This window comes from Pseudorasbora parva, chromosome 18 (genome assembly GCF_024679245.1).
Source record: "Pseudorasbora parva isolate DD20220531a chromosome 18, ASM2467924v1, whole genome shotgun sequence".
Taxonomy (NCBI): domain Eukaryota; kingdom Metazoa; phylum Chordata; class Actinopteri; order Cypriniformes; family Gobionidae; genus Pseudorasbora; species Pseudorasbora parva.
In genome coordinates this window covers 4189029-4210269 of record NC_090189.1, presented here as the reverse complement: position 1 = coordinate 4210269, position 21241 = coordinate 4189029, and the positions used below count along the sequence as shown (strand labels likewise).

At 37.4% G+C, this 21241-nt stretch overlaps 1 protein-coding gene across 12 annotated transcripts in view; it reads left to right on the top strand.

Moving 5' to 3' along the window:
• The first annotated feature begins 2833 nt into the window (after window positions 1–2833).
• The window catches only part of add1 (adducin 1 (alpha)), a 60477-nt gene continuing 42069 nt past the window's right edge, over window positions 2834–21241 (top strand). For all 12 annotated transcript variants that reach the window (XM_067423813.1, XM_067423811.1, XM_067423816.1 and 9 more), the window contains exon 1: window positions 2834–2990. The gene's annotated coding sequence lies outside the window, so the exon portion shown is untranslated. The remainder of the gene's footprint in view (window positions 2991–21241) is intronic.

The window sequence follows — 21241 nt, the reverse complement described above, 5'->3', positions numbered from 1 at the left end:
AGGCTGAACATGGTCTCAGCAATGCTTAGGTAGGTGGAGCGTGTCAAAGTAACATCCACATGGATGGAGGACCCAAGGTTTCCCAGCAGAACATTGGCCAAAGCATCACACTGCCTCCGCCGGCTCGCCTTCTTCCCATAGTGCATCCTGGGGCCATGTGTTCCCCAGGTAAGCAATGCATACGTACCCGGCCATCCACGTGATGTAAAAGAAAACATGATTCCTCAGACCAAGCCACTTTCTTCCATTGCTCAGTGGTCCAGTTCTGATGCTCACGGGCCACTGTTGGTGCTTTCGGCGGAGTCAGGGGTCAGAGGTCACCCTGACTGGTCAGCGGCTATGCCGCCCCATACGCAACAAACTGAGCTGCTCTGTGTATTCTGACAGCTTTCTATCAGAACCAGCATTAACTTCTGGAGCAGTTTGAGCTCCAGTAGCTCGTCTGTTTGATCGGACCACACGGGCCAGCCTTCGCTCCCCACGTGCATCAATGAGCCTTGGCCGCCCATGACCCTGTGGCCGGTTCTCCACTGGTCCTTCCTTGAAGCACTTTTGATAGATACTGACCACTGCAGACCGGGAACAGCCCACAAGAGCTGCAGTTTTGGAGATGCTCTGACCCAGTCGTCTAGCCGTCACAATCTGGCCCTTGTCAAACTCGCTCAAATCCTTACGCTTGCCCATTTCTCCTGCTTCTAACACATCAACTTTGAGGACAAAATGTTCACTTGCTGCCTAATATATCCCACTAACTAACAGGTCATAATGCTGTGCCTGATTGGAGTATGCATCTTTGTTCTTATTTTTTAATAAGAAAGATAAAATAATGATACAAAGATTTTTATCTTCACCACTTTGGCCTAAATGTCTGTCATTCTTTTTTTATTATATATTTTGTTACCTTGTAAGGCTTTGTTTTTAAAATAGGTAAATTATTTTGACTGCTCAGTCACTTCAAAAAGAATTGTGATTTCCCTAAAACAAATTCTATTATATTTTACAATATCACCCATCCCTAGCCTTAATGAATTGCATGTGATTTGCAACAATATAGCAGTGAAATTTAGACAAGTGCATTATGGGTATTCTCTAGCTGTTGAGTTTACATCGTCAGTACACTCATTGTTGTGGTGCATTGTGGGATTGAATTAGTGCACTTGATAACGTCCACTATGGTTTCGGACACCTCTACAAGTGCCCTAGTGAAGGGTATAGTGGACAATTTTAACCACACGCATAGATTACAGATAAATGCAGTGATGTAAAATGGCGACCTCATGTGGTGAACTTGAGTTTGAAACGTGAATTTGGCCATGTGACCATGAAACATTTGAACTGTCCAGTATAATCTTTAAATTGAGATCTCTATTGTAGGGTAATATTACAACGCATGTCCAGATTATAGTTCAGATTTAAAAAACTTATATAAATACCCTAAAAGATATATGGTTAATTCAGGATAATTGGGAAATGCATTCTCGGTCTTCTCAATAAAAAACCCCTCATAATTTTCCCGAATTCCCCTCTATGCATTAAAACGTCTCTGTTTGCACTTTTTTATTATTAATTATTAAATAGCTATACATGTGTTACAATATATATATATATATATATATATATATATATATATATATATATATATATATATATATATATATATATATAGGTTCAAATTAATTAGTATAAGCTATTCAATAATAAAGGTGCAGTTTTAAAAAATATATACATTTCCTGGAAAACTTAAAAACTTATAGGTTTTTTAAAGTATTTATTAATAGACATAAAGACAAACATAAACATGTATGACTAACAAGACATCCAAAATATATAAACTAAAAGGAACTGGGTTTACACTACATAGACAATCTTTTTATTTTTAGTAAAAAATAAAAATGTATAATATAGTGTTGTAGAATAGAAAGTAGAAGCACATAAATCAATGCTTAGTACTTGAGAATGAATGATGACAGCACATACAATTTTCAATTAATCTTTAACGAATGAAACTATCTCTACTGTACATTATTTGCTATCAATACATTGGAGAGACTTGATATCAAATCAATCAATCAAACTTTATTTGTATAGCACCTTCCAACAACCAAAAGGAGGACCAAGGTGCTTTACATTTAGAACAGAAAAACATCTACAATAAATAATATATTAATACATGAAGCAATAACCAAAGGAACAGTTACACAAAATACAAAAATAAAATTCAAAAATAAAATTCAAAGTGCCACAGTGCTACTGTGTGTTAAAAGCCAGTTTAAATAAATGCGTTTTTAACCTGGACTTGAACAGAAGTCCAGAAGTATAAGAAGATATACAAATTAAAATCAGCCATAAAAACCGCAAGACAAGGTTTAGCGTTAATTATTTTACTTCTATGAAAACGAAATTTACCAAATAGAATCATAAAATTTATCATAAAATTAACAGATGCAGGTTTTTTTAAATATTTTTATTCATAATATATTATAACATCTTTGAATGTTATTTCACAATTATAACAATATTTCATGCATTGATAAATCTTCAGATATTTTTTTTAAATGGTACTCAACAAAAGATGTAGGGTTTTATCTTGATGATCAGAACAAACTGAGCAATTTTCATAAATATTTATAAATTTGCATAAAGTGTAGGAAAATATATAGGCTATACCCCACACACAAAACAACACGCGCCGAGCTCACTGTTTTTAAGGGACGGACAGGCCCCGCCCATCACGTATGTGGGCGTCTCACATCAAAGGCTCTGGTTTGAGCTGTGGGCGGGACTTCGTGTGACGCCGACCAATCAGAAGCCTCTTCACCTCCGCGAGTACAGAGAGCCGCGCCCCAGTCTGTGAGACGCGCAGCGACAGAAACAAACGGTCGCAGGAAGAAACAGTGGACACAATCCCACTATTGGAGAAAAACCTCAAGCTCTCCGCCCGTTCCCGAGTCGCCGTGCATTCCAGCCGCACATTTAGACCCACAACACGCGTAAGTTTGTTTTCTACTTTCCTTTCTCCCTGGATTATTCACCTCAGGGTTTTTAGTCGCGCGGCCTCAACGTTAGCGCGCGAGCTAGTGGCGTTAACGCTCGCTTTCTGCAGGACGAACTCGTTTGTCGTATACGTTTTGACATTTCTTGTGATTTGGAGGTCTTTTGACCGTTTTCCGGCACGATTGAGACTTCTCGGTAGCGTTGGTTCGGTTGTTGAAAGAGGTGAGCGAACGCGCACGCGCACGCACCGGACAGGGCCACTGCAACTCTGCACGCGCACAAATGAAAATAAAGTCCTTGTCACTTTTAAAGTTGGAAATATTTTGTGTTCTGCGAAATGTGGTAATCCTTTTTGCATTTTATTTGACTTTAGAAACTATATCGATTACGCAGGTTATTTTCATTGGTTTTAAAGCGATATTTATATTCATGTATAATATTCAATTCATACCAGTAAGTTTTATTTTTAATATCTCGTTGTGAAATTAAAATTATGCATTTTCTACCTGGAATGGACTCTTAAATGTCCACCCAGACAGTTATAGACCGTGTCTGGCTGGTATATCAGTTTATTATGGGTTAATCACTAATCATCATAAGGCTTGTTGTGTTGTGTGTTTTTGTGCTGGTCCCAGATTGGGCTCAGAAAAGCTCTAAGACTGAAGAGGCTGTCTGCTGGTTTCTTCCACAAGGGCATTACTTATCTTTCTAGTAGCTTCGCAGCTTATTGCTTTTATAAAACAGTGGCAATATGATTACACAAGGCCAATAATCAATAAGCAGTTAGTTACTATTGATAATAATCAAAACAGTTGTTCTTCCAATCATAGTTATTATGCTTTCCCAAATATTACCTCCCATGATGTGCATAATATAACTGTTTGTGACTGTAAAAGGTTTGCAAAGTTTCAAAGCACAAAGTGCACGAAAAATAAAGCGATTGTCTTCTAAAAGAAAGAATCGATTCTGAACTGCCGAAACGAGTTAGTAATTACAGTCTCACTTCCTGTTACAAACCTACGTATGAAGGGTCTGCATGTCACTGAAAACACACAAAACGAGGCCTGGTGCCAGAGGGGGTCGGGGAGGCTCCGGACCTGCTTTTAGAGGGAAAAGCTGCCCATAACTGCTGGTAGGGATGGAACGGTATGAAAATTTCATATCACGATTATAGTGACCCATATTATCACGATTATCAATATCGTCACTGTTCAAAGGAGATGAGTGTTCAAAAAAACAGATGCACACACTGAAAACATTTCATCAAGTTTTATATTTGATCAACAAAAAACAAATGAATCAAGCAGAGGTCTATGCACTTTTTAAGCTAGATTCTGTTCTGTGGCGTTTCTTTCCTTATAATGACCGTTGCCAGTAGCAACGCATTATAACCGCATACATCACAACGGACGCGCTCTCGTTTCGTTCAAATGCAATTTGCGCCTTTGCGTGACTGCGTCTCTCTTTTTGATTGTATTGAAAATGAAATCAGAGGACTACTATAACTTATTGTGATCATCTTGTCTGGATGATTATGTACATTTTACAACATGGATTTATAAACAGGTGAAATTCAATGTCCCCGTAGTTAGGGCTGTGTATTGCCAAGAATCTGGCGATACGATTCGTATCACGATACAGGGGTTACGATACAATATATTGCGATATTGTAAGAAAAAAAATTGTTTTTTAGAAAGATTAATTTAAAAGAATAAAGAACACAGCCATATGCATAAGAAATGACGTGACTGTTTTATATAATTGATACAGTTTCATATCACTAATCACTATTTTGTGCAATCAAAGTAAAGGGAAATGGTAAAGTGACTGCAGGATTCTTTATGTGTACATGTTTTAAAGGTTCACAGTATCGCAGTTTTTCATTTCTAAACTATTTAGCAACAGAAAGTGCATAGTTCATTCATTCCATGACTGAATGACTGTTTGTTTTATATTTAATACTGTAAAGCTGTTTTCTTTAACGCAGTCTATTGTATAAAGTGCCATTTCAAGTACTGAACTATAGAGCTGGTGCTTCCATATCCACATCACTATGATTAGATGATTTCGTTCGTTTTGTTACTGAGAGGAATATATGCTATATTCTATCGAAACGCTTCTCAGCAACGCTGAGGATGACGTCTGGATGTTAAGCAAGCTTTACGATTCAATGTTTCCCGAGTACTGGATTTTAACTTGGCCTATTTTGCAAACTAAATGACTCTTGTCGATTTCCTTAGTGGCTCTTTGTAGCTAAAGCCAAAATGAGTCCACACTTCAGCTCTGTAAACCGCGGTAGCAGAATAATTATATCGTCTTGTGAGGTTTACTAATGCTAAATGCACACACACTAGGGATGCGTGGTATAGTGGAAAAATACCGGTATATATTTTATTTAACCTGTTAAGCTGATTTCTAAATTTTGAAAAAATCCTAAGAAATGTATACTCAGACTAAAACAAATACAGTTTGTGAATCCTTTGCACTAAAAGCATAATTATGGTCTCATTTGAAAGCAGACACCTGGCAGTTTACTGTAAAGTCAAAATGATAATATTTTTTATAATAAAAAAAGCTATAATAAGCTTCAAAGTTTTGTAAAGTTATTAGAAATGTATTTGTATGAAATATCTTTATGAAAATAAAATTGAAGTGGGCCTTGGAGAAATCTAGAAATGCACTACAGCTAAAGCCACAAGTCTGACCATGTTATATTTCAGATCTGAAGATGATCAGTCTAAAACTCTGCATTTTATTAAACGTTTTACAAGATCGTTTCATGTGATTTTATTTTGAGATATCTCTAAAATATCAACTGATGTTTATGGCCATGTCTTCTCAGCTTTCATTCTCTATTTTGCCTCTATTGTTTAGAGGTGCAAACTACCCCATTCAGTTTGTCTCCCCAACACACATTCACACTTCTGCGGACTGGTTATGGCTCTAATTATTATTCTTTTGTCTGCATTATAATTACTAACGATTCTCTATTCAAACTGTTCTATTCAAACCTCATTTCTAAATCAAACCTCTCACTTTACCCTCACTGAGACTCTATTGAATGCATTTCGTCCAAATAAGCATTTCAGTAGTTTTACATTTAGAAAATGTTCATAAAAATAAAGTATTTACTCAGTGGCAGGTGCATCTAGGGCAAGCTAGCATGTTAGCTTAGCACACCAGCAAAACAACAATTTATACGATTAAAATCATGTTTTATTCAAAACTTGCTTCATATCACTTTATAATCTATATGTCGAGTGTTTTATATAACAATATGTGATCTCATGTAGCTTCGGGTCAACAAATCTGACAGAAAATATACAATGCTAAAAGCTATGTGGAATAGCATTGCATTATAAATATCATCTATTATGAAACCACCCAACATGGCATAAAGAACACAGACCAACCATATATTGCCGCGATTGTGTGTTTATTGTCTTAAAACGTGTCTATCTGCATAAAATAGTGATCTAACGATCGCTAGAAAGCTGTTTTTGGTCATGTCAGATACTTCCTGAATGTCACATGGTGTGTCTGTTCTTCATGTGTTCCACAAGGGAGTGAATTTTCAGTAGTACAGCTTTCCAGCGCCCTCCGGCTGCCAGAATGAATTGAAAACACAGCATAACACAGTCTACTGCGCTCATAATCATACATCCGCGGATTTTGGATAAAGATTGAATAAATAATACTTCTCTGTATAGAAATTTGACTCAAACATGTGAGAATCTATCAATATTTCTCCACATCTGCACACATTTGAAGTAAAAGCCCTGAGGGAAGTTGTTTTGTCGAGTGTCTTCATGACGACCAGAGAAGAGTTTTTTATGAATGGGAGCAAATGACGCGCATATTACAATCAAAAGGTAGCGACGCCCAAGATCATATTCATAACTCCTGGCACATATTAACACATTACGGTCATTATAAGACTTTGAGAATAAAACAGAGGTAACAAAATTAAACTTTAGTCTTAGATCTTTTTAATGATGTATAGTTTGTCAAGGTAATTACTTACATCTGATAGTAATTTTGAGCTAATTTAAGCAAAGAGAGTTTCAGTGCGTCACCGTCCTCGTGACGGTTATCAGGTTAAAACGGTACGATATCATGATTTTTATCAAGCCAAAATTGTGGTATCGAGCCATCCCTAGCACACACACACACACACACATTCACCATGCGCTTCTCCGGATCGGCGCGTCAGTTACATTCTGAAATAACACACTGCCATCTAGCGGTTGGGTTGTATACAGTCTGTGGTTTAATTTGAACACAAAGTCACAAATCTTGGATGTAAATAAATAAATATCGATACTGTATCGATTCTCAAAAACTGTATCGCCAAACAAAATATCGCGATACTCACATGTATTGATATTTTCTTACACCTCTACCCGTAATTATTAATTTGGTAAAGAAAATCTGTGTAAAAATTGTACGATGATAAAACATTATTATCCCTTAAATGGCCAACCCGATCACACATAAATGCGTATAAACAGTACGAGTGTGCAATGTCGTGGAATGTATACGCCAAAACTCATTTTGGCGTGCATATGATACGCTGTTTTTCGCGTGCATATGATACGCATTTTATGGCGTATATATGACACGCTCTCTTGGGTAGGTTTAGGGTAGTGGGGTGGGGGGTTCATATGTATAATACGCCATAAAATGCGTATCATATGCACGTCAAAATGGGTTTTGGCGTATACATTCCACGACATTGCACACTCGTACTATTTATACAAATTTTTCGTGAGATCTGGCTGAAATGTCACCCTAGTCTTATTTAAACTTGTTTGTTCATCTTTGGCTCAAAGCCACTTGTTGCAAATGTTTATTTGTCGAAGCTTCAGATTATTTCCCAATCGTAGTTTTAGGTCATAGACCACTTTTTGCGTTCACAGAATTGAAGTTTTGAATTAAAGAATTGAAGGTGACCATCTTCGATTAAGTTTCCCTCAGGACTTTTGTAAAAGCCTGAATGTGACCAAATATGATGTTGGCTGGACAGGATTTACCATGAGTTTTCAAATTCATTCATTCGAGTTCATTGTATGAGTGACCGCGTTTAATGATTAAAAAGGGAGCACTCTTTGTGTGCTGTGTCTAGGTGATATAAAAAAAAATATTGGCCTATAATGTATTCAGAATTTTAATAAAACTTGTTGACAAGTGGCAACATACAAGCTTCATTACATAGACCCATCCGCATATGCATGCCTGATTCACTCTTACAATTGATATATGTATCCAGGGTTTTTCCTTGGTCAGAGATGGTCTTCGGTGGTGGCTGACCAGTCATGGTCATCCACACACACGCATGCATGCGCACACACACACCAATAGTAAAAGTACCTACCCGCATGATCTGTGAGCCCAATACTCACAATAAATGTTAAATAAATGCTAACTTTTTTTTTGCTTTTTTTGCTCATCTAATTTTGATATCTCATTTTGTATGATGTCTTGATGTTTGTTTCTTTAGTTCCTCATTTTTACACAGTTTGCATGGTTTACTGATTCATTATTTTGGCAACAATTATTAAAAAGCAGCATTAAAAATTTAATAGCAAATGAAGTCTAATTCTCTGCCATAAGCAATTTAACTTGCGTTGTTCTGCTTTCACCTTATTCCAGAAAAACGAATTTTTTTGTGGTAATTTACTACACATTATCAATATAAATACTCAAAATAAATACAGGAAAATACTGTGGATTATTAAGACTAATTCTTACTAACCGCTCTTGTTTAATGGGGTAAGCACTCTTGCATTCTCATTTCAGAGGTGTTGTGAGTAAATGATTAAACACTGATTCGTGAGTTCAGTGTTGGACAGATCAGTTCATTAAAATGAATCGGTTCAAATGAGTCATTAGTCCGACAAAAGCAGACGCATTATGTGTGAACCCAGACTGTTAAAACAACGCAAAAGATTGATCACAGAAAACACTTCATAAGGATATTTTTCCGTTTATTTGAAAGTATGGTTTATGTCAGCTGCATGTGCAAAACGTCTGTCAGAAGAGTTGCGAATTGAGCATCCAGCAGTAATTCAGGGAAAATATAGTGCGAACACGCCACGTGGCGCGCGGATTCAGTCTTCCGACCTTTTACCATTTTGTCAGTTCTGTTGATTTTGATTGATATGCGCAAATGAGAGAGAGAGAGAGAGAACGGTGATGGTTTTGAAGTTCTCCATCACTCAGTTAACGAGGGCGCACGTTAACTGAGTGTCAGAACGAGAAGAGAGTCACGCGCATTAGAAATCTACATCAATTTATAAATCACAATAACACATCAAATAAGGCTTTGGCGGGACAAAAATTTGCTTTGGCGGCCACCAAAAAAATTTAAATGTAGGAAAAACCCTGGTATCGAAATCAGGCTCATATAATTGTCAGAAAAATACAATGGCAATATCCATGGATCACTGGATCTTTGGTAAGTTGTAAGGAACACCTATATGGAGTCCAACCTTTAGTTAAAACTGGTAATTGTTTGTTTTACTCGCGTTTCCTCCAATTAACTTTTATGCCGCTGCTCTTTTGACACTCACTCAGATACCCTCTATATTTGTAACACATTTGCATAATGCTATCCTTTCATTGGCTGCCTGCTAACAGCATCTTTTGCCCCAATCACTGTAGTCGTGTGGAGAAGACTCTGTTTTCTGCTGATCCACTTTGATGAGATCGATACGGTAAAGCCCACGCCATCGTTACTGTTCGTATCACTGTAAATCAAGTGCTGAGGAAGATCCAGAGCTGAAATCCAGATGTGATAATAGGCATTTAGTTTCCAACATGCCTTCTAAGCAGTCGACTAATCACAACCGACTGGACCGTCTGACCAATCGGAGCACAGCAGGCGCTCAGAAAGGAGGGGTTTAGAGAAAACGAATCTGCGAACGAATCATTCAGACTCTGAGAAATTAGGTGATGTGCAATATATGTAAGGAGAAAGTGTTTTTTTGACCTTTCATGAATGTAAATCTGTTGTAAGAGACTTCAAAACAACATTAGAAACCTTATAAAATAGCATAATATGGGCACTTTAATGTAGAATGGCCGTTCACATGTGTGTTTAGTGACGTTTTGCATTGGTTTTGAACGTGGCTCATTCAATCTGAGCTTAGTGTTGAAGTGATATATCAATTATTTTTGTTTCAGAGCTTTTTTAATAACAGCGTGATGGTGAAACCTGGGATTGAGTGAACTTAGACATTCACTCCCTCGCTCGTGACCCTCTAGGGGGACGAAAATGTGTTTCTCATTTTCATCTCACGTTGTTTAACATTTTCCTCTCTTCCTCTGTCCTCCCTTTCTGTTGCTCAAATGTTCATACGTGCAGTGCTTGTTGCCTTAAACAGGAAACGGTGTGTTGCTGTTTGCTAAGCGTTTGTCTTGCACAGTATAAAAATGACATCTACAGTAAAACACAGTTCTCTTCCAAAAGCCTAAACCTCCATGGGCAGCGTTTTAAAGCACGGTCCTGACACAAAGGCTATTTGAGATGTTTATAAAGTGATTATGCTGCTTTCTTTTGGCAAGTTCTAGGGCAGAATGGCATACTTTGCAGAGAAAGAAATCCCGTAATGCATTGTGACAAACTGTGAAATCCATCCATGGTGGACGAAGCAAGAGAAATTGCCTGGTTCATTCATACAATACCAAAAAAGTGTTTTTATTGTCAATATGTAGAGTATGAGGGGTGTGGGTAGGCATCTCACTTGGTACTGGAACAGAGCCCATGTGATTTATAATTGATAATTCAGCAGAATGTGGATTTACGGTGTGCTTTATTTCTAAACTGATTTCAGAGCTGCAGAAAGGCGTATTTTATTTGCGCAGTCCAGTGGTGTTATTTGAAATATTTGCATAGCTCAAGGAATATTGTTTGTCGGGGTCTTCACCTCATGTGATCGGTGAATGTGAGTTATGTAGTTTATGTGCAGTATTCAGATCTACTGGCCCACGGCCACATTTAGAGCCGCCGTGTGCCAGGAATAATGCAGACGGACAGTGCCATGATGACATTCCACAAATACACACCATGTGATTTAAGAGGTTAAACAGCTGCTGTGCTTACGGTTTTCAGACACTGGCAAACTTTTTTAACCCTTAAATGCATACCTCGGGTCTTTAGGCATTCCCTCCAGGATTTTGCGATATTCTTGTGATTTTTGCAATCAAAATGACAAATTTTGAAAATGATAGTTTTGTGAATATATTTGAGATCGCAAATATGAGCCAGGTAGGGCTGTCGCGGTGACAGAACTTCCTTTGCGGTAATTATTAGGGGTGCACCGATCCGATGTTAGGATCAGATATCGGCCACGATACTGACAACAAAGCTGGATCGGGGATCGGAAAAATGAACAGATCCACAGGCCGATCCAGGTGTTTTTTTAATCGCAGCAAAACCCTACGTCATTCGTCAGCTTCACGTGTGTCGCATGCTCGAAGCAACATGGAGCAGGCCAGAGAGTCGGATGTGGAGAGATATTTTATGCTTGCCATGCCAACTAGTTCGTCTGTCGTCAATACTACCAATTTAATCCAGAAACACCATGTTATGAGCACGCTGCATTCCTGCAGCTCAGCAAAACTAAAGGAGTGGACAATGCAGCCCAGCAACTGACTTTGCACTATGCAAAGGATTAAATTAGTATAAGTGACTGATGTGGATATGGATAAAGGCTAATGTAATGAACTGACGGTCACAACACGCTGTAGACGCTCGCGCATCTTGAGGAGAAATAAAAAAAGCGCCGCTCACACAATTTTGCGGTAAACATTCAAAATGTTACGTTTTTATCTTTATAACATATGAAACAGTTAAACAACATCACACAGCCGAATGTGCTGTTTTCCTGAATACCATCACGATTGAAAATGTCACTGATTTCCTATGACAGCTCCATAAACAATCATTAACATTAGTTACTCACATTTTAGATGCAATATTGAGTCTTTTTGTTCTATTTCAGCTGCGAAAATAGTTCCAAACAAAGATTCCAAGCAACAAAGTTCCAAACAGCAGAACCATAACACGTCTCGTGTGTTTTGAACGATTCAGTGGTTGAATCAAAGATTAAATAACCTGTTCGTAAATGACTGCCTCATTCTTAAAGGAATCAGTTGTTTGAATGAATCGTTTGAATTAATGACTCACTCATTAAGACTCACCTACTGCCACCTACTGGTGGTTTAGTTTCCTATATTTTTCAACATTTTGTCTATTCAAAAATTCAAATCTCACAACATTATTTAATGCAGTTGTAATTTTTTTGGGTAAATAATTTAATTTGATTGGTAACATCCCTATAGTGTCTTATTTTAATTTAATGTATAGATCAAATTTAAGAATATAATATGAAACCTGAAGCATAGCTTATATTTAAAAAGATTAGGGGAAAATGGCAATGCCCTTTATAAAGGTAAAATATCACAAATATGCAGATTTAAAATATGTAAAAGCTGATTGAACACTGAGAATATTGCTTCAGAATAAGTTACACACTTATAACACACACACACAAATCTAACTTTTTTCCAGACAAGCAAATTTTTACTCGGACAAGTAAATTACCATTTTACTTATCCGAAGGAGAGACAGGAGCATGCTTAATGTCGAGCCCTAAATTATATTTTAGATTTGAATGCACAATTGTTTTTTAAATAAATAAGAATTCAACACTTGGCGTACGTCTGTTATTTTGTCTTATTATCTTTATTTAGTAAAGTCTGGTGCCTTTAGTCTCTTCAAGGAAGGTATACAGTTTATTATTAATTTAACTATAGTATCGGATCGGTATCGGGTATCGACAGATACACAAAGCCCAGGCATCGGTATCTGTATCGGGACTGAAAAAGTCAGATCGGTGCACCCCTAGTAATTATTAGTGGCTCAATTCTGATTCTAATTGGCTGTTGAATAATTGATTCTGATTGGCTGAGGAGTGTTCTAACATGTGCAATTATTTTCCAGTAAACGCACATCTAAAGTAGTTCCTGGCAAGTTTTAACCGCATTACATTACAGATCTCTTCACCAAATAAGTTAAGCTATATCTAAGGTTCTTCCTGCCGACAACAGACGTTGACCAAGCAAACAGCTGACTGCAGAATGGAAATGTTCATGTTTTGAATCTTTGAATTTTAAAAATGTAACCTCACTCTCCAAGCATTATGATCACACCCACATACACAGTCAGCCAGCAGCTCAATCCCACACACACACACACGTGATCACTGCCCCACGCCCTCCCTCACATCTGTGTAGTGTTACGGGTGAGATAATTCACACACTTCTCGTCTGGAAACTAGGTCAATGAGGAAGTTCCTCATGTATCGGTGATAAGACACAAACCCCTGGGCAGCTTAAATAAAGATTCAACACTTTTACGAGAGACAGAAGGTCTACCAGACCATAAAATGGGTCCTTTTGAGTGCTATTCTTTGTTGCATTTTCCTGTCAAAACAGAGTTCATTTGAAATCTCATTGGCTGCTGGTGCTCATCTATTACCTTCACGGTTTTGATTTCAGCAAATCAGTTTGAGCGAATGCAGACAACATGATTAATGGTCACTAACCCAGCAGCTCATCAATCCTTGGTGTGTTGTATATTGATTTTAGTAGGAGAATTAGCAGTATTATCTTATTAATAATTACTATTATCTATTAATATTATTATTTTTTACAGAAACACTGAATGACCAACAATATCTTAAGCACCGCCACAAATCCGCAATTCAATTAATCTGTGTCTGTCTGTCTGTCTGTCTGTCTGTCTGTCTGTCTGTCTGTCTGTGTGAGAGAGAGATTGTGTAGGGCTGTCAAACGATTAATCTCGATATATAAGTTGTTTGAATACACACGTATGTATTTAAGAAATATTTGCATCCATATATTGTGTATATATATGGTGTGGCATTTCATTTTTATATGCTTTAATGATGTGAATCTGGCATGCACTAAATCCAGAATGACTTAACCGGCAAAGTGCAAACTTAAACCGTTTCTGCTGCAAGTAAGAGATTTTATTCTGTAGGTCAGACCTCTGAGAAACTCACGCTTGCTCATGTCTCTCTCCATATGAAAGACACACACTTCCTCCAGCTCTGCAGGTCTTCTATGCATTTATAAAGCGATCACTTGGTTTATTTGGCTGCTTTCTGTCACGACAGACTCTCTCTGATCGCCTGCTGTCCGGTTTAACGGTTGCCAGGGAGTTCTGGAACGGGTTTTGGCCCGTTCGGATGGGCTTTGGCCTTCATCTGAGCAGGCTGGTGGGCTGAAATGGATCTGACTGCCATTTAGAAACTGTCAAGAAGCCATTATTGATGCAGGAAATTCATGTAGCGAGATCGGCCTCATTTACAGTGGCTTTACTGGGCTTTCTAGTTTTGAGTTTTCTCATTCTCTCCCTGGAGTTTGTAGGAATTAGTTGTTGTCGTTGTTGTAATAAATTATTTTTGACCGTTTGCCTCCTCGGTAATGAAATTTTCCTGATGTTTCCAGAGTTCGATCTTAATTTGTCCAGAGGGAAAACGAAAGATGACAGGCCGTAGAAAGTCGAAAGATGATAAAACTGTAGATCATGCAAAGCATCCAGGAGTGAGTGGGCAGAAAACAGGACACGAGTGACCGTAAACCATTACATAATCCTACAGGTTTCCATGGAAATGTATTTTGTTTCCATAGTGACTGCAGTCATGCCTACACATACGCAACACTATAATATCAATCTCTGAGCTATTACCATCACTTTTGCCTGTTATTATAATCATTTTGCTGTTATATGAGCTCTGCAAAATGCTTTCTAGTTAGATGTCATGTAGGGATACACTAAAAGTTTTTTTTTTTTTTTCCCAAAAAGCTATAAAATGCAGTGTTTGTCCACAGTTATGCATCAGGAAATATTCCAGCAGAAACTCCTTTAACTGATCCATTTACTATCATCATATGAAATGATACCGGTGTTGGGAAAACCGGCTTGTTTGCATTAGATGAGATTCAATCTGTACAACAAACTCGCTGTGAAAGTTGCACAGCCAGGAAATCTGCAACAGTGCATGTATAAAATTACCTTTAAAGTTACCTTTTTTATTGTTTAAGGCGAAACGCTAATAGGGAATATTTTTTAAATTAGAAGATATTACTGTGAAACTTCTCCAGATTATTACTGGCATAAACATAAGATTTTTTATTTTATTTTTTTACACGTTTTTTGTAAGTTAGGGCTGTCAAAATTGCTCAAAAATGACGTTCGAATATTCCCTCTAAAACAAACACGAATGTTCGAACTATTCGAACATCTGGGCGCGCATTTTGTCAATGATGCGCATTACGTCAATAACAGGACAGATTAATACAGAGAGACTATAGTTTGTCTATTTAAGTTTATATATATTTGACAACGTATTACTTAAACAAAAACAAGTAGATTGTTATTATAAATTATATAATTATTATTATTATATATAATTATTATATATTATTATATATAAACTAACTAATGGCCCAGAGCGCAGACCTCTCTCTCTCTCTCGCTCTCTCTCGATAACGGTTCAAATGAACAAACTTTGAGCGCTGATCAAGAGTTTTTTTCAAGCAATTTAAGGTCGCTTGACTCGCGACTTGTCCCAAAAATAGCAGGCTTCATTCAGTAATTGAAACAAATATTATTAATATTAATTGAAGTTTTACAGCATATTGAGCGCTCCGAGCGAGCTGTGCTAAACATGGAGCTTTTCCTTGACATGGTAAATAATCACACCAGTGGAAGCATTGCATTTATCCTTTATTCAGTCTCTTTAGTCAGTACAGTAGCCTTCACTTTAGTAATGTTTCTGTTTAACGTTAAATAAAATGAGGCATGGTATGCTAACTGTATCTTACATAGCTTGTATATACAACTTTATCTCGCGGCTCAACAATTTTACCTCCTACCGACCAAAATCCAACGTACTTCTAGACATGGCTTTTAGGATTGAGTTTAAATCTCTTTCTCTGCTGCGGTCGAGTTGGGCTCTGCACTTTCTGCCATCTTCCCAGCAAGACACGTCAACCTTCAGCTAGGGCTGGACAATAATTCAATATCAATATATATCGCGATATAATTTTTTTCAATAACGGTGATATGATTTTTAAACACATTTCCGATATTTCGATATGCATTACAGCATTCCTCACTGACTGACGTTCAGGGCGCAGCCGTCAGAAAGAGCAGAACACGATTGGCTAGCGCGATGACGTACACCACGGGACATGCAGCCAGTGCGTAGCAGTAGTAGGCTGATAGATCCAACGCGGCAAGTTTTAGCTACAAAAAGAGTTTCCCTGACTAGTACAAATGTGACTGGACGAGCTTCCACAAGTAAGGAGAAAGACTAACTTTCTTTAGTGGCGTGGAAGTGGTTCGGCTATCTACAGCACTATTCATACGGGATTAGTATTAAAGACCTCTGTGATTTAGAAATGACTCCTCCACATCTGAGTTTTGCGTGGCGCATTCGCACGGGATAAGCAAGCCTGTGATTTTACTTGAATTTACTGACTTCTCCCGGATATGATAGACTTTATAGATATCTGTATGAAATCATAAACAAGCATCGATATCGTTTTGATTATTTTACAGTAGCCTAATAAATAAATATAATTTCGTTCAGTTAGCGAACAGACGCCATGAACTGAGCTCAGACCAGCGGCAGGAATCAGATTTAATTTATCACGAGTGAGAAGCTCACAATATACGACGGAAGATTCAGTTTCAAATGCAAAAGTGGCTATTTAAACAAGCTTGTCATTGTACTGTACTGTTCTGTTTTTCATTAAGAACAGTAGGCTATTGATGTTAATATTAAACACACCATTCAATCAGATTACTCTCAAATTGATAATCATTCTAAAGTGAAAGTATAATCCGTGCGGGCGCGGCTGCACAGGGATTCATAACGGTGCGCATTATGAATGCAGACTTTATTCTTCGTGAAAGATAAAGATAGAAATGCTCACAGGAAGAAAAAAAGCTTGCAAAAATGATATACAATCCGCCTAATCCTGACAGAGATGTCGATTCGCACGGGACTACTATTATCACAGGACCTCGGTGTTCGGCGAAATATGGTAGGTAATTTGCGGGGGAATTTTTACTATACAAATTACAGACATGGCCGATTCGCACGGGATTAAGATCACAGACATTCTCTGCAATTATTACAAATCACCAGAGGTCCTTAGATAACACTAGTCCCGTGCGAATGTGGCTTAAGATCTGATATTAAACTTCAGGTTTCAGTGTGCTGCAAAATGTGCGGAGAGGTGCCGACTAGGGGTGTAACAATACATCGACGTAGATGCATCAATCTAATGTCTAACAATACGATGACAAGCGTTAAAAATAATCCATGTAGACTATTCGTGTAAGAGGCAAGTGGCACATTTGTTTTAATGCTTTCCACATTTGCACACAATGTCATGTATTAACACCAATGCGTTCATTCACGTTTAAATTACCTTTCAAAGCTTGTGAAAGACGGTCAGACATGGCTTCACGAAAATGTATCATTTGCTCGAGTTTAAAGCCTTGCAAAAAGCAGCGTGCACTCATCTCAAACAGAGCACAAATAGGCCACTGAATTGAGTCTTCTTTTATTTATTTTTTGTGCATCAGTAGATAAAGGTCTATAGTTTTGCATAAAAGGAGAATATAGCGCTATGAATCGTTCTTCACTGAAATTTAAAACTTAAAAGAAAATGCTCAATAAACTGCGTCTGCGAAGTGAGAGTCTTATGTTTATTTGACTTAAATGCAAATAAATCTGCAAATAAAAGGTGAACATTAATTTATTTGTACCGTTTTTATTTCTAAAATATTATATAGTTTTATAGGAGGAGGTTTCATAGACTTCGCAAATAAATTTTTCAGAAGTTTGTAGGTACAGACATCCTTTGTGGCAGTTCTTGGTAGTTTTTCTAAAGCTTTTATATAGTTCATATATATCGAAATTATATCGTATCGACCGAAATTAAGAAATATATCGTGATATAAATTTTGGCCATATCGTCCAGCCCTACCTTCAGCAGTGACAGTGTGACTCCTGTGACTCCTTTTTATTTTTTTATTTGAATATTAATTTTCACCTTCGAAATTCATTTTTTTAAAACTATTCGAATATATATCCGAATTTAGAATATTCGTTGACAGCCCTAGTGTAAATGTAATGTTTTAATATGCAAACGAGGCCTTATATACTTAAATACACGCTCATTTGCATACATTTCCAAAAACAAAATCTGGGAATTGGACTAGGTTTAAAATTCTTGGTTCTGTTTGTTGCCACGTTCGATGAGAGGGCTTTTATCGAGGGGATTCTGGGTATCTGATTTTTTGCTTAAGTAAATTAGAGAATATTGACAATCGCCTCAAACTATGTAAATCAAACCTCAAACTTTCTAAATAAATTAAAATGCGAATTCAGTAGATGGCGTTTACGGTACACAAGGTGGTGCTGCGGCAGTTTACGCTTCTGACATCTTCATCTTTTGTCTACTTCCTCTTCGTCGTATCAATGTGTGCTCGGCAAGACCGTTTTGTGCTTGAGCGCCACAAGGCGTGTTTTCACAACTTCAGCAGTCCCAGACTTCTGACTTTTTTTCTGCCATTTGCATGACATAAAGTCACAATTTTGAGATAAAAAGTCAAAATTACTCGTTTTATTTTTTATTTAGTGGCGGAAACAGGCTTCCATACGTCACAGACTCTACATCCTTTTTTTTTACAGTCTGTGGTTTGGACCGATTCTTATTGTACTGAGAGTCATTTAGGGGTAAAAGCTTTGTTCAGTCCTAAAGAGACACTGCATTCGTATGCAGCGAATGCTAAAATCAATCAAAAGCACAACGGAAAAACCAATCGCTGCTATAGGAGTTCAGGGGGGCCGGGGACTCTGGGAAGTACTGGAAAACAGGGCTTGGGTTTCCATGGACAGTTTGGTGTTGATAGTCACTGGATGTTATCAGAAGTCTGAAATGAAGAAAGTATTTTGGTTCAAACATAGACAGGAGGGGTTTCCAATCATTGTCTGTTCTCTGTGAGGGGTGTCGTCGTGTTTCCTTTCTCAACAGGAAGTGACAGACAGTGTTCTTTAGTCTCTGAAGACTTTCATTTGTGCTTGAAATGATCCCAGTGTTTGTTCAGAATTAGGCTTCTGTATCTGAACACGTCCGAGGCCTTTATATGATGACGGTGGAAACTAAAGCGCATCTCTCGGTGTCTGCGCGGTTACCAAGGAGATGAGCACAGAAGAGCTGCACTGTAATTCACATCCTGAAAGCGAGTGGGAGGAAACTCTGGAGAGAGTGGGAGATGGAGACAGATGCTGTGGTGTATTAAACACTATTTCTACATGACATTTGAGTGGAGGTTCGCAGCAAGTGCTGCTTCACACAGACTCATCTCTGAGATTGGGTCTCTTATAACATTCATTCGTGAAGGCAACGTGCGCCAGCAATCTTCTCCAACGTGTAATGAGAAGCGATTATAAACCAGCTGTTGTCAGCAAAAGAGAAGCTTTAAGTGCTTCCTGTGGTTTCGCTGCTAAATAAAAGCTTGAAAGTGTAATATTTGATTTATTTATTTATTTTGGTGGAGGTGGGAGGGAATTTAGACAGCCATAATTAATAGTATTGTAATTTTACACTTGTACTGTAAAATAAAATTTAATTACCATTTGCCTTAAAGGTCCCGTTCTTTGCGTGTTTTCGAAGCTTTGATTATGTTTACAGTGTGCAATATAATATGAGTTCATGTGTCGTGTGTAAAAAAACAGTATTTTTCACACAGTTGACTTATCTGTACAGCGCTGTTTCCTCTGTCCTAAAAACGGCCTGCTGATTTCCTTGTTCTATGAAGTCCCTCCTTCAGAAACACGTAACGAGTTCTGATTGTGCCAGCGCTTCCCGTGTTGTGATTGGACAGCAGCTTAGCGCACTTTGCCCGGAAAGGTCCCGCCTCTTACCATAACGGGGAGATGCCAGCGCTGAATGCGGCTCTTCTCCACGCGGGAGAGCAACGAGACCACGCCCCCTATTTTGCGTGTTCTTGTGGGCGGAGCTTTAGTCAACAAACGGTTCTAGTGACGTCATTAAAGCAGGAAGTGCAGCGGTGTAGTCCAAACCGGCCGCTCACTTTAGGCTTTGAAAGGGAACTTCTGTTAAATAAAATATCTCGCTTGGCCTTAAACTTTGAGCTTTATCATTTTACAGGTATTATTTATGCTCTAACAGCAACATTACACACTAACTAAAGTTTGAAAGATGGAATTGTGAAGAACGGGACCTTTAAATACCCGTTTTTTAACAATAATTACATTTCTTTTTTTTCATATGTTTAATAATAATAATAATTGTGCAGCCCTGCAAACAAGCAAAGCTGGTTTCTATTGCATTTTATTACAATTTATTATTTCTTAAAACAAATACTTTTTTTTTTACAGTAAAATATGTTGTAAATGTCTTTTGTTTCCCATTTTAAAATGTTTTTTATATTAATTGTTCAGCCCTACAAACAAGCACAGCAGTTTTTATCTGAAAAACATGGTTCATATTTTTACAGTGAAATATTAAAGTAGTAAGTTATTTTCATATTTTGTAATAATATTAATAATAGTGCAGCTCTGCAAACAAGCACAGCTGTTTATGTTTTTACTTTTTTATTGGTTATTTCTTTACAGTAAAATATAAGTTGTAAAATTTATTTGATTTTCCTATTTTTAATAATAATAATCATTGTGCAGCCCTACAAACTAGCACAGCAGTTTTAATCGTTATTTTATTTGAAAAAAAGGTCCTTTTTTTTTTACAGTAACTACAGTAAATTGTTAAATATTTATAATGATAATACAAATGAGCACAACAAATCTGGAGTTTTTAAATAACTTTTTTTTTTTTTTTTATCAGAAATTACAATTAGCCCCCCACCCCAGTCTTGCAGCACTACCACACCTTTTCTTTATCTGGTAGCTTTCTATCCCCCTGTAAAACAGTTCCATCTTTAATGAAGGCAAAAAGCCCAATAATTAATTTTTTTTAATTGTTAAAACTATTATTATAGTCTATAATCAGTGCATTGAATTCTTGCTATGAGAATGCATGAAATGCACTTTTTGTTTTCATTTTAAATCAACAGGCATTAAAATGTGGAGAAACATATTTACACGTCTTAATG